We start from the raw sequence: 15860 nt of genomic DNA, 5'->3' as shown, positions 1-15860 counted from the left end.
ACCGCTGTATGGCCAGATGAGACGCAAACTACGTTTTCTTGACTGGATAACCAGTCTCGCTAGTAATGTTTTGATGGATGAAGACTGCAATCAAGGTAAAGATGATTGCGGTGGCATACAAGAGTCGTACAGTACAGTAAGCACGCGTGAGTCTGTTATGCATGTATGAGTGCTCTTGACGCACTGATCACACATTGTATTTATGCACAGACATTTCCGTACATTCACGTTGTTTCCATACACATTCACGATAATGTTTTACACACATGTACGATAATGTTTTGATTTGTCATGTTTATGTTGCTATGTTTAGTTATACGGAATGGATCCGTGTACTGTAGTAGATATAGGCTATGCAGTCAACAGGCAGTTTAGGGGTTTTTTTGGCATCTCCATGTGGTGCTGTTCGGTATCGCAACTTGACTTCTCTAAAATGTAAAAAAGCTCTTTGCTGTTGCACTGTACACATGCTATAAAATTCTGATTTTCTGATGACATATGTGCTTATTTGGGCTCCTTATATCATTTGATTCTTTGGTGCCCTTTTGGAGTTTCTAAGTGTCCTTTTTTGGAAAGACATCTAAATTTATCTTGAAAAAAGCTTGCAGAAAATATAGATTTTTGAGAATCACCCTTCAATCTTTTGGTTTACTTTGCTGGCTATAGCAAATGATTACAAAATAAACATTTGAAACAAGATAAATGGTCTATGCTTAATTTAATGAAGCGTGCGAATAATCGCGATTAATCACAGAACAAGGATGTGATTAATCAGATTAAACATATTTAAATATTACAGAATATGTTTTGTAAACATATTACATTATATATATATATATATATATATATATATATATATATATACTGTATATGTGTGTATATATATATATATATATATATATTGTTAGGTCCTGAAAGTAGTACAGTAATATAAAACTACCACTTTGTAGACAAGTATAGGCTTACTTTGTTGCACACGATTGTTTCCTGCTAATAAAACTTTTAATACTTTTGTAAACATGACAGAGGGACTGGGACCCAATGCCTTTGCCTAACCTTCTTCTTCATATGAAGTCTTGTTTCTCCTCTGTTCTCCTTCCTCCTGATCTGCTGTGTCAGTATGACATTTTCTCCCCAAAGGGCACATGTGAGATGAAATTACTCTGAGGTGTCAAACACGTCATCTCCACATGTTTAAATGCCCAGTTTCAAATGCCAGCGTCTGCTAGTGGAGCATGACACAGTGAACGTTCTGGCCACTTGCGGTTCCTGTCACATTTCTGGTTTGTGCTTCAGCGAGGACCATAATGCAGAAATACTCTTTGAAATGATTGAGAACATGTAGGTAAGAGACAGTAGTTGTTTTTCATGTGGTTCCTTTTTTGTGCTTGTTTTGTTTTGTGAAAACGAATTTAAAGAGGGGAACTCATTACCTCGAGGCATACTAAAATTAAGCATTTGGTTGCTCTTTTCTCGTATTTTTAGCATCTGATCCCTTCCTGAGCCTGTGCGCTCTCTTGTGTTTCATCCTTCCATTTGTTTCCTAATGTAGTAGACACTGAGAGCTCTCACGCTCCTCTCTCACAGGCTCGTCAGAGGAGTGCCAGCACTCTAAATTTTCCTCCTAATTCAGCCATGCTGCAATTACATACAGGCCTCAAAGGCGAAACAGTTGGAAAGACCATGACAGAAATGAAAGTCTCAGCATAAATGTGTATGTGTGTATCCTTTTCTACAGTGCCAGCGTTGCTATCAGGATGCTAAAACGCTCTGTAGAGCATGTGCATTGTTAAGCTTATTGAAACAAAATATATTTGGTAACACTTTATTTTAAGGTGTCCTTGTTACACGTGTTACATGTACTTACTATTATAATAACAATGCATTATGCAAAATTACATGCAAGTAACACTATGCCAAACCCTAATCCTAACCTTAACCATAGAGTAAATACATGTTGTTAATATTACTCAGTACTTAAATGTATAATTACACAGTAACAAAAGACACCTTAAAATAAAGTGTAACCATATATTTAAATAGAAAACTTTTAACAGTTTCAACATATTTTTACAATTTCAAATTGTAATATTTATTTGACTGTATGTTTGATCAAAAATGGTTCTCATATCTGTTAGGCTGACCAGTCGAATTTTTATAGTCACCAGTATTGGGTAAAATTCAGAATGAAAGAAATAGCTGCCTCTCAATTCATGAGTTGAACTGGCTACACCCCACAAGAAGCTGAATTGGAATTTGAATGAAAATATCAGGAACCTAGCTATTGTTCTTCAAAACTTAAAAACTGCATATTTAAACCAGGCTTTGTTGAGGTAACATATATCTTTGTTTGATCGATTTTGATTTTCTGCTTTTCTACTTACAGTTCTTTCAATTAATTTCATTGTATGTCCTTGCACTCAAATTTTAATTGCAGTTCTGTATCCTGTTTGCGTTCTTAATTCATTTTGAATGATGCACAGCCCTGATAGTCATATGATCTCATCAGTAATGCTAAGTTGATGTTTAGAACCAGGGTTAGAGGCCAATTCCACTCTCAGTTTTTCACTTTTTAAACTTTCAACAGATGTTAAAGCCCAAAATAACTGGCCTTATGCTGTATTTGCATGACACCTTGTCTGTTTATTTTTATTTTTCTCACCAATCGCTTCACTTTTTCACCCACGCATACACAGCAGTGGCTAAGGAATATTTGGGAAATATTACACCCTCTATGTTTAATACATCCAATATAGAGGCATGATTAAGCCATTAAAGACACATCTGCCATCCTAATTTCTTTTTAATTTGCAGAGAACTCGGCTGCATTCTGTGCTAGCTGATCTGATGGTTTAATTAAGTCATGTCCGTAAGAGTGATTACAGAATGAGAGCGGGAAGGCCCGACTGGAACTGTGCATGCCCTAGAAAACACAGAGTCGCTGTGTGAACTCTTTCAGATTGACCGCCTGCACTTCCCTGTGCATCTGAAAGCTACTTTTACACTCGAGACAAAGTCCCGCACACCTGTAACTCCATTCAACACCGATTCTGCAATCAGAGCGCTTGTGTCAGGGATAGCAGAGCGTTTTTTGCTGTGATTATTCACCATGTGTGGCTCACCGTGATGGCTCATATGTATGCTGATTTTTAAGTTTCACAAGGTGCATGGTTTTTGAATGCTTTTAGAAGAAATCGTCACAATATCATAAAGATGACGTTATTAAAGAGCAGATTCACAGGCAAAGCGCGATAACTGTAGTGGGCACTAAAAGTGATAAAGGGGAAGATCAGAGATGAGTCTGCAGTCAAATATCTTTGAAATCAAGGCCCCGTCTGGTAGGCTGACAGGCAGTCGCAGCTTTGCGAAACCAGCTGCTGATGGCTAGATTGAAGAACTTTGTCCTTTAGATCTGAAGAGATGTTTCTGTAGGGCAAAACAGTGCGAAGAAAGGAAGCTGAAATCTCATTCAGTGTCAGGAGCTCTTTGAAAACCATCTCAACAGCACAATGAAAGAATCTCTGTCACAAAGGACAGCTCAGCAGCGCTGGCACGTGTGGCCTCGCTATTAGCTACCTGATGTGAAGGTTATATGAAGGAATGATTAGTGCAAGCTGAATGCTGAATAGAAGTGAGACAGTGCGTGCTCTGATAAGTTACCACACCACTGGTTTTCTTTAATATTCTTTTAATTGATTCTCAGTGGCGGTTGGTTTTGTGTTGGTTTCATGTTCTATGATCTCTGACTTTGCCAAATAGAAGTGGATAATGGAGCTAACGTTAATGAAATATCAAAGTAAACAGGCTAAAATGAAGGAAGCAAATGCATTTTTATAAGTAGGTGTAATTTTTTTTATTTTTTTTTTTTAGTTAAGTATAGGTGTATTCATGAGAAGGGTAAAGTTTTTGTGACTGTTCCCAACCAGCCCATCGTTACAACATTGGCTCAACAAATGTTTGTGATTGGCTGGTCAATAGTAACACAGGGAGTGTTTAGGTGTTATTTTATTTTATTTTTAGATATACACTCTTAAAAATAAAAGTTCCGAAAGGGGGTTTTTACAGCAATGCCATAGAAGAATCAGTTTTGGTTCCCCAAAGAACCTTTCAGTGAACAGTTCTCAAGAGAACCATTTTTCTGAGTGTGAAGGACATTTTTATAATCTAAAAAACCTTTTTACCACTGTATAAAACCTTTTGTGGAATGAAAAGTTTCCATGGACGGTAAAGGTTCTTTGTGGAACCATTGATGCCAATAAATAACTTTTATTTTTAAGAGTGTATATTGTAGAATAGACAGGATAATAGCGCCAAAAACATTGAAGTTTTTTATGTAATAAAAATATAAATCAAATTTAATATTTAATATAATCAAATGTCAAAGTAAACTAAAATTAAAGCAAATGCATTTTTATAAGTAGATGTAAATTAAAAGCCTTGACAAACACTGCAAATTGCCAGTTGTTGTACTGTGTGATGCAGAAGTTTAAATACAGTGATGTATCACAAAGTATGTTTACATGAAGGTAATCAGGCATGTTTGTCCTAAATCACAGTGTTACATACCAACAATTATATGATCTAAAACTAAAAACCTCTGAAACTGTGAATTGAAAACATGTTGCTGTGTCTCCACAGTTGGTCTCCAGTTAAGTATGTTCAGCTTTCAGCACTCTGGACAGCTCCTGTTGTTTGGAGGAGTAAGGCTCTTAGACTTGTCTGTGCTTTGATTTGCTGACCCGTATGCGCCTTACAGAGGGGGGCATGAAAATAGCCTGGACTCTATACCTAATAAACAGTATGAGCGCTTAACGGTATGTATGTTTTCTGCAGCAGTAGTTATGTAACAGACCTGCAGGATGATATAATCTAGGGATAAGAGTTCGTTCTGGACTATAAATGCACCAGCCCACTATGAAACAATCATCCAACAGGGTGATTATTTTGTGACCTAAACTGAGGTTAGCCATTTCCATGGTTGGACGAGTCACTTACTATTTATGATAATGCATTTATTAGAATGGGTCATTTGCAAGGCAGCAATGTTGTGCCCACTGAGCTGGTTAATGTCCACATGAGTCCCCACTCAGTACTAGAGACCCTTCATCCTGAGTAAATTACTATTTCACTTTTCATTTATAGAGTCTAGAACACTCTGCTACCAAGTGCCCCATTCCGCTGATGAAAACGGGATAATGGCTGCAGATATGGAATAACAAAAAACAAACAAACAAACAAATAAAAGAAAAACTGACTGATAGCTGATTGGCTTACAAAAAGGCCTAGGCAGTCGATGAGACCTCTAAAGGCAGTTAATTTGCTGGTATGAAGAGACAAGGAGTGTCATAGAGCACATGTGTCATAAAGCATTGAGTCATCGAGATCTGAAGTTCATGATGCTGTCCGCCTTGCTGACTGATGGGGTCATGTCACATCGTTTACCAGAGGCAGACTTTACATCACGACATTAAACCACAATTGGCTCAGTTAATCGGTGGCATGCATATTTAATACTTCCATTCGCTAAAGGGGAAATTCTGTTCGCTAATAAAAAGAGACAAAGAATCTCCGAAATTACGCACGTTACCATTCATTTTTGGCCCTGTAATTAGGATGAAAATATTTCTAGTAAAAAAATGGTAATGTTGTTTTGTGTTGCTATAGCTATGACTGAGTGGTTGCACCACAGGGCTGTTTTGTTCATGAACATCTGAAAACATTAACTCAGTGTTGAGATTTCCATTGTTTAACTTTGCCCAGTTCATTGGACCAGGCTAGCCAGGAGTGGGGATTTATTATATATGTTATAATTTGATAGATTCATCAGTGTCACTTTCTCCTCATTTGGTCATTTGCTAAAAGGGTTTATGGGTTTTTATATATTCTTCTTCTATTTTGGACCTAAAATGCAGCAATTTCAAGGATTTCAAACGGTTTCATGGAATACCACACAATGTAATCTGGCATATTGCCCACGAGTGAATCTCACTGTTCTAAAATCCTTTTTTTATTTTATTTTATTTTATTTTATTTTATTTTATTTTATTTTATTAAAATATAGGTAATAAATAATTAAGCACCTTTTAATAAAAGAACAGATGTATAATCTGGCATACTTGGATTACTCTGTTTATTGACAAGCATAATCATATCAAATATGGTGCCAAATGATTCTGTTTTAGCTTTATTTATTTATTTTAACGTGTGTGTGTGTGTGTGTGTGTGTGTGTGTGTGTGTGTGTTTTCATTGTGAAGGCACTCTTTCATTTATATGTGGAATTGAATTGTCATGCCAACATCCCGTTTTTTTGGGGGGACAAGTGTGAATTGAACAGGTAATTGTAGATTTCTTTTTTTGCCCTCTGCTTTTAAGTGTGTCTAATTTTTCAGTGCCGCCAAGCTCTCTGTGTTTCCATTAGTAGGAACACAGCGCATTACAGGCCACATTATCACATACTAGGAAATACTGGGCCCGTGAGAACACTTCTCTCTTTCTGTCTCATTCTCTCACTCACTCTTACGCAACACACATATCTATGTTTAACAGTTAACAATTAATTGCATTCCATAAAATACATTTTGCTTTTAATCTTATGCATGAACATTCACTAGTATGAAAGTACTGTACATGTGAGTATGGTTAAAAGTAGTCTGCGAAGCTAATTGTGTTTCCAATGTTGAAACATTTTGCAGTGATGCATTTTAACACATTGTTAAACACGTTGATTAAAAGGGGAACATTTTTCTTCATATTTAGAAGTGCAAATGTGTACGCCTGAAAACACACATGGCGGGACATGTGACAGATAACTGACAATTAACATTTCTGTCAAAAAGTTTGACGCTGATCACACATTTTTCTCACTGTATTATTTTCATGAGCACACTGTCCTTCAGGGAACGAGGGTTACACAAGTAACCGAGACGTTACATTTCTAAATTTAAGATGAGGTAACAATAAGACAGAATATAATTTACATTTAAGGATATGCTAGAGTTCAAAGGTTTAGGATTTGTAAGATTTTAAAATGTTTTTTTAAACTCTACAAGGCGGCATTTATTTGATCAAAAGTACAGTAAAACAGCTATATTATGAAATATTATTTCAATTTAAAATAACTATATATTTTTTAAAAATTCCTCCGATGGCAATGGACTATTCTCATTATTAAAAACAGTTCAGGTTTTTGGAAATTGTAATACATTTTATGCATGATTATTTGATGGATAGAAAGTCAGCATTTAGAAAGAACAGCATTTATTTAAAATAGAAGCCTTTTGCAACATTATATATATATGTTTTTTTACATTTAATGTGATCAATGTAATATGTCCTTGCTGAATAAAAATTATGTCTTTCAGAAAAAGGCCAAAACTTGTAAATGTAATATACATCATCAATATATACTAATGAAGTGTTATATTTATTAGGATTATTTATATTATTACATGTAATAAAATTATTATACTTATATACTGATATACTGATCTGATTTTCAGTAAAATGAATATACTTTGAAATGATTTTCATTGGCTTTAATTTATATTTTTGTGATATGAACTGAAAGTGGTGGATCCAATTAGGAACAAGCCTGTTTTATATACTGTTGTTCAAAACATCTTGATTTAGAAGTATCCACCCCATTAATCCAAAACAGTTCTTAAGAAATGTGATTTAACTGACAGCATTTCCACAGTTTGGCCTTCACTGAACTGAGGGATGGATGCGGAAACATCCATTTAGTAGGCCTCTCTGCTCTGATAAGAGCACGGGTGCCATAGCTTAGCAAGAACCACTGCCTGTTAAGTAAGATTGAGGGCGGGTGCTTTGAGCCGAGATTGCTTTCGGGAACAGGGCGTTTTGTCTACTAAACAACTGTCTGAATTTATTCCTTACATATTCATGCATTTTTTATTAATGGCTAGCCAGGGAACACTCGGGTCCTCCCATAAAGTTTTCTAGCTTGATGAATGCACATATGGATTTGGAAAAAATCAGAGCAATACATCCAAATAACAGCCGGCAGGGTTAATGTCAGCTTATATGTTACTCAGCTGCAAAACCTCCCTCGAATTTACTGTGGGAAGAAAGTCCGCTTGCAAAGAATCAGTCTGTGATTCTTTTGTTTTTATAATATTCACGCTAAAACAGATTTTCTTTCTTCACTCACATACAGTAAAACCAGCAGTACCATAACACAGACTTTGTTTTGACCACTCTGTTCGAATGTCAAGTAGGTGTGATCTTACCAAATACGACATGTTTACAGAGGAAAAAGCAATGCTCAAAATGTTGTTAATCTTGGAAATGACCTCTCGCACACTATTGAGTAAAATAAAAAAAAACAAGGGCAGCAGCTGGGAATGAGAAAAGACTGGTGAAGTAGTGTCCATTACAGAGAGTGAATGGTGATTCACTCCCCAAAGGTTGAGGGCTGAATGTCTGAGAAAATAAATGAACTTTTCCACGACATTCTAATTTATTGAGATGCACCTGTACAGGGAAAGTGTGTTGTGCTTGAAAGTTAGCTGCCAGAGAACAATAACCTGCTGCTGTAGCAATCTCACCCAAAATGACCAAACGGCGCAAATACCGAAGTAATCGGATGCAGTCTATCCTGGCAAAAAGACATTGAGAGAAAACACTTGCTTTCAGGACCAACTCTTTGTGTCTGTACTTTCCTGGGTGGGAAAACTAGGCTAGACTAGAGGAAAATCCTTTCATTTACTAGGCTAGACTAGAAGAAAATTCCTCTTAGAGGAAAATCTACTTTTTTGGCCCAAATTACCTTGTTTGACAATGAATGTCAGTGTTATTAAAAGTAAAGTTCCCCCAAAATGTGTAGCTTTATATAAAAAAAGGAAAATTGTCATTATTTATACATAAAAGATATTTTGAGAAATGTCACTGTGTTTTTTGTCAATACAATGAAAGTGAATGGGGTCCAGAACTATTTGTGTGTGTGAGTGTTCTACAAAAGAAAGTCATACACGTTTGTTTGGAACAACATGAGGGTGAGTAAATGATCACAGAATTTTCATATTTGTGAAATTTCCACATGTAAAGCTTCATGTTTTAATTTGTGTACACAAGTATACTATTGTATATTCAAAGTTTTCAGAGTTCTTTCCATTTAGTGCTGTCAAACGATTAATCGCAATTATCACATCCAAAATAAAAGTGTTTATTTGCATAATATATGTGTGTGTACTGTGTATATTTATTATGTAGACACGTACATGCATGTATATATTTAAGAAAAATATGTTAAATATTTATATATAATACGAATTATATGATTATATACATGTAAATATATGTAAATATTTTCCAAATATATATTGTATGTGTGTATTTGTATATACATAATAAATAAACACAGTACACACATATTACGTTAACAAAAACTTGTATTTTGGATGTGATTAATCGTGATTAATCGTTTGACAGCACTATTTCCATTGGTTTCTTTGATTACACAATTTTGATTTCACATTCCGTTTCTTCCAATATATATATAACGATGGACAGACTACTGTAGCGCTAAAGAAAAAAACTCCTGCAGCCAAATCAAATAATGGAAAGACAAGTTTCTTTCCACAGCCTGTTTGTGTTTGAAGTCATTGCCCTTTTTTGTTGATGCACCAGACTTTTCCTCATAGATTTGCCTATTTATTTGTTGTCATACACAATTTACAACCGGCCCGCTTTTATTTGTTTGCGTGTTAGTCCACGGGCTTGCTTGGACAGCGGTGTATGTGCTCTGCTGCCTGTATTAATCTTTGGCTGGATTTGCTGGATATTTCCTGCTTGCAGTGGAATACTGAGGGGAGCAGCTCAAGCACAGTTGCACAGTCTAAAGCATGGCTGTTAAATGACATCTGTTGTGTTTTTGTTTTTTAGGGGGTTTTTTTCTTTCTGCAGTACAGACCTCCCATTCGATCTCTGATATTTGCCTCTTTGTGGTCAGTTAGACTTCTCACTGTGCCGTATTGTGGTTAGATAGCCTATGCTGTGCTGACAAAAATATTTTGTCTCTCTCTCGTGCTCTCTTTATCTCTCCCTCCACCCCCTTTTTAGCACCCCACTGGTTTGTGAAAGGTCAGCTTTCTACCGAATGACAAATTCGGACCTTGATGAAAACAACCCACAATAAACCACGGTTTTAAACAGATCATGTCATTTATCTTTAAATGTTAAATGGTTTCTGTATTAAGCCACTGTGAGCTAAAATAAAGAGAGAGAAAGACTTCATCGTGGACTTCATTGTCTATTTTACATACACCCTTAGTTTTCAGGCAGGCCCAGCCAGATGCACAGAGGTATAAATGTCAAGGATTTCCATGTAAACACCACTGCAGGGCCCTCAGGAGCCTTCCTGTCTTTCTTCTCCTGTCACATTCTCTTTTCTCATTTCTTCTTCTCTCATAAATTGTTTGCGCAGGGGCTGTAAGACCTTTCCACACTGGTCTTTGTTTGCTCAAAGTCACAGAAACTGGGGTATTCTAACCGCAGCCGCTATTACCGATCTTATAATCCAGTGCTCCTTCCTGCCCTTTTGGGAGGGCTGTCGAGGGGTGGAGAAGAGGGTAAGTGATGTCCATCCATCACATTGAGAAACGGTAGAGGTCACAGAAAGCCGTTCACCATTTCCCATATTTTAGTGCTTCCACGGCTTGCGCTTTTGCAAGAACATTTTTATCTCTAAAATGTCAATCAAAAGGATGTATGTATTTGCTGGTTGACAGCTAGTTATCAGGGTGGCTCTGGCAGAGACAGGGAAGAAAGAAGGATAAATATTTCTTGTTTTGTTTTTTTGTTTGTTTTTTTTGTCTGATGCCATCCATTACAGGACAGGTTTTTTTTTTTTTTGTAGGTTTTGATTGACAACTTGCATACAGCTTTTAGAATACCGTTATTATTTATCACAGATCAGCTCTTCCATCAACAACAACAGATGGTGAGGCAGACATCTGTGCATGTTTACATTAAGACTAAGAATGGTACCTTCTAAGATCACCTCAAGATTACTTTGTATTATGACAGCTAAATTCCTTGATGACACATATTTCAATTAAATTGAGATGTCAGAGGAATGCATCAGGTGCTTGTCAACAGAAATGGGATATAAACAATGGTGTAACTATCTGTAATGCACCTGCACTGGGTCCATGAATCATGAGCCTTCCCATGATATCTTTGAACATGTGAGCTGCAGCGGTACATTTTTTTTTAGATAATTGATTCAACATCAATTTATGAGCTGCTTCTCATAGAGGAGAATGGGGGGGAAGATAATGTCTAATGTATTGCAATATATTACCTTACCATATTATATAAACATTACCTCACAATATTACAGTATATCAACTCACTGCAAATATCAATATTTTAGTTACATTACTAACCTTAATATTACTAGGGAAAAAGACCACCTTTCAGAGCTAGACAAAAAAGACAAAGCGTATTACAACACTGAAAATAAATATAAAACACTGAATATAAATAAAAATAGAATAAAAATGTAGATTAATATTTTATAAAAGTAAACATTTTATGTTTTATTATATATTCTCAAAAAAAATAATCCAATAAACCATCTATTAAGCATTTTAATAAAACTCTAAAATGTATTATTATTATTATTATTACTATTCATACTTATCTGATTTATTTACTAAACCATAGCACAGAAATTCTAGGCAAATTGTATTGAATTATATTGAGCTTGTGTTGCACATATACAACCCCAATTCCAGAAAAGTTGGGACGCTTTGTAAAATGCCAAAATCAAGAATATGTTATCTGTTCATTCTCTTTAACTTTTGATTAATTGACTAAAGTACAAAGAAAATATTTCCAATGTTTTAACTGACCAACTTAATTTTATTTTGTAAATATAGACCAATTTTGATTTTGATGGCTGCAACACACTCCAAAAAAGTTGGGACAAAGGCACGTTTAACACTGTATCAAATCACCTATCCTTTTAATTACAATGTTTCATTGTTTGGGAATTGAGGATACTAATTGTTAAAGTTTTGCAAGCAAAATTTTTGTCCAATCTCTCTTGATTCAAGACTTCAGATTGTCAGCAGACTGTGATTGTCATTGTCTGATTCTCCTTTTCATGACTGGTCATACATTTTCAATTGGAGACAGATCTGGATTGCAGGTAGGCCAGTCTAGCACATTCACTCTGAGTCTACGAAACCATGCTGTTGTAGCACATGCAGAATGAGTCTTGATCTAATAACCATGGACTTCCCATGAAAGACATCATCTTGATGGCAGTATATTTCTCTGTACAGTCCCAGATTCAAGTTGCATTTCTTGATGCAGCGACATACTGTGTTAATTGACGGCAGTTTTCAGAAGTCCTCCTTAGCCCATGTGGCTATATTTAACACGATTTAACACGCATGATGCTTTCTTATGCAATGCCATCTGAGGGCTCAAAGGTCATGCACATTCAACTGAGGTTTCCTGCCTTGCCCTACATGTACTGTGATTTCTCTGGATTCCCTGAATCTTTTCACATTATTATATATAGTTGGAGAAAAACCTAAATTCTTTGAAATTTGGCACAAAGTCATGAACCATGACCCAGCTTTGCTGACAAAGACTGAGATGCTCCTTTTATACCCAATTTATACATGATACCTTGACCTATTACCAATTCCCCTGCTTACTGTGAGCTATTACAAAACAGCTTAACATGGATATTCTATAACCTTTTCACTTTTATTGTGCATCTGTTCCAACTTGTTTGGAGTGTGTTGCTGCCATCAAAATCTAAATTTGTTCATATTTAAAAAAATAAATAAAATACATTTACGTTGGTCAGTGAAAACTTTGGAAATCTTTTCATTGTACTTTTGTCAATTAAATAAAAGTTAAAGAGAATGAACAAATCTCAGATTCTTGATTTTATTGCATTTTACAAACTTGTCTGGAAGTTTACTTCTCTGGAATTGGGGTTGTAGCATAATTACATAAATCCAAACAGAAAGTAAGATGGAGCAGTGGGGGGTAATTATATAATCATATTCAAAGATTTTATGTTCCCATTTATGTTTAGGAAAATTTACTCATATGCAGTCTGGTATGTCCAATTGAAGGTGGCCTGTGTGATCTCCCTGTCTATGGACCTTCAAACAGATGGTATCTGCTGTAGGTATCTCACACAGAGTTATACAGCAGATTAATCAGCTCAAGCACTCACGCTGGAGCCCAGAGCGACATAGCTCTGAACGGACCGTGCAAGACATCTCGTTTGTACCGTAGGCTGAAGTTTGAGTTTGAAGAGTATGAGTGAAGGAATGAAGGAGGCTGTTGAGAGAAATGGGGGGAAAAAAAGGAGAAAGATTAACGATCACTTGCCTAAATCAAGGGCAAATGGCAAGTTAAGAAAAGATGAGTATAATCATATAAGCTCACCTCCTCAATGATAATCAACCAGACAGGAAATATATTCATTCCAACTATTGCAGTCATATTATTATAACTACTGTATTTTGGAATTTAAGTATATATATAGAGCACAGATAATATGCAAGGTATCCCAAGAACATTTCCCTCAGAGATTTAATGCATCATTTGTACTACAAGTTAAAATGTTATATTCGTGTAGGTCAAGGCCTCTATGTTTTTCAGCTTTTCAACAGATGATCAGGTAGATTTCATTATTTTAAACATTCTCTAAACTGCCATGTTTCAAACGAAAATCACAATAGTTCCCAAAAAAGCCATTTGTCATCTTTACATAATGCATCATTTATCAGCAGTAAAGGAATTTGTGTATCAGCTGGAATCTACAACACAACAGGGATACATGTTGTGATGTTTCTATTAATCACTTGCCACTTATGATGAATGGCCTGTTGTAAATTCAGGTAAGGATATTTAAAAGCACACATCTGTCATCATGTCAACTTCTAAGATGAATCTTTACAAGCAAACAATTTACAGTCCATTTTCCCGCCTTCAGAGAAAGAGGCTCATAGTTGCATATAATCAGTGGAGGGAATCGTTTTGTGTGTGTGTGTGTGTGTTAATTTTGTCTGTCTGTTCTGTTGATCTGTCATTCTATCGATCTATTGCTCCCACCCATGTCGTTTAATTGAATTTCCTGGAATCTGCTGCAGTGTTCATGAGAAGAACACTTTGAACTTGAAAAATGACATAGCTTATGTAAGCATTTATGCAACATATGTTTCCACGTGTTTTATTTCCCTTGTGAAAGGTATGCGTTTAGATCTGGTCTCCCCAGGTAAATCCAAGTACAAGAGTTCAACTCTGAAAATGTCATGCAGATGTTGGCATTAAATATAGTGAGCATGAAGTTTGATTAATTATTTTATTTATATTTATTTATTTTTATTTATTTATTTTTATTTATTTATTTTTAATTTTGTCTCACAAAATGTGTCTAGATAATGATTCACTACTAGGATAAATCTGCAGATATAAGTATTTTTATTTTAAAAAATTTGCATTAATGGTTCAGCAATGCACAGCCCTGTTTGGTGTTTCCTCCTTAAGATCACAGTCCCCATCTGGCCACCCCCTTAAACATTTGGGATGTGCAAGAGCGTTTTGAGTCGAATAAGTTGTCACGTCAGGAAAAAGAACAGCAACAGAGCTATCAAAGTCAGCCAATGTGACTGACTTGGCTTGTCATCCAGACTGATAAAATGTCCCTCTCCGACTCCTTGAGAACACTTTTGAGATACTTACTTTACTTTCGTCATTGATTGAACACTCCAGTCTCAAGAGGAGGAACGGTCAATTGTCTCCACAGCCTTCGACGACAACAACAGCATTAATAACTGTGGGATTTTATATAGTGCATCTGTTACATAACACTTATAAAGTCATAAAAACAATTCATCAGTGCTGACGGGACTTCTCTGGAATTCCCCTCCAGGGCATGAAGCGATGACTGCGATCCTGCCGTAATGAGCCCCCCCTAAACCCCAACACTCCCAGTTAAGCTGTGCTTTTGTGTGCACTGGTTACAGAGGCATTCATTATCACATTGGAGCCGATGCGACATCCAGTGTGCACCGCTGCAAGCGCCCCTCACAATGCCTTCTGATTGCAGTGATTCACTCTCCAAATTAGTGACATTTCTCTTAATGTGTGCCTTGCTTCCAGCAACAAAAGCCCGTTTCACATTCCCGTCCTCATGGCACTTTATGTAAAATGACTGCGCCTACGCAAGCATAGCAACTGAGGATTCTGATCATCAGAGTCAACCCGGATGACAAAAAAAGCAAAAATAAATGGAGAGCGTGACAGAAGAGCAGTAAATGAGATGAGGGGAACAAAAAATAGGCAACAGATCCACATGACGCAACACACACAAATTCTAATGAATATGAAATGGAACCAAGTCAAATGTATGTGCTGGCTAAATCTGTTTGCAATTCTTTATAGACTGGGATGTATGCAGCATTCTGATACAGATAGGCTGAACCGTGAGAAGCTGCATGGAGAAACTAAAGCGCTTCTGTAAGCTGCTTGACACCTCTCATTATCCACATGGCACACATGCCGGGGTGGCTATCCGGGGCCGTTCCTTGCTGCTATGATTCCCTCTCCAGCTAGGAACACAGTAAACGGAAGGAGCCAGGCAAGAAAATCAATTCCTTTCAAAGTAATATTTGTTTAAAATCATTCCAGTCACCACTCAAGCAATATTAGTACAATGCCACTGAATTAGTGAATTCATCCCAGGAATTTTTAAGTAGAATGTATTTCAATTTTAAGTTTAAGAAGGTTGTATAGTGTATATTCAGCTCCAGAGAATATATATATATATATATATATATATATACACACACATATATACACA

General features: G+C 36.2%; 1 protein-coding gene across 1 annotated transcript in view; it reads left to right on the top strand.

Moving 5' to 3' along the window:
• LOC107667842 (leucine-rich repeat and immunoglobulin-like domain-containing nogo receptor-interacting protein 2) overlaps positions 1–15860 on the top strand; it is a 198638-nt gene that overhangs the window by 697 nt on the left and 182081 nt on the right. The gene's annotated exons all lie outside the window — the stretch shown is intronic.

The sequence above is a fragment of the Sinocyclocheilus anshuiensis genome, unplaced genomic scaffold, assembly GCF_001515605.1.
Source record: "Sinocyclocheilus anshuiensis isolate Anshui unplaced genomic scaffold, SAMN03320099.WGS_v1.1 scaffold2185, whole genome shotgun sequence".
Lineage (NCBI taxonomy): Eukaryota > Metazoa > Chordata > Actinopteri > Cypriniformes > Cyprinidae > Sinocyclocheilus > Sinocyclocheilus anshuiensis.
The sequence above is the reverse complement of the archived record's forward strand: the minus strand, read 5'-3'. Positions and strand labels throughout refer to the sequence as shown.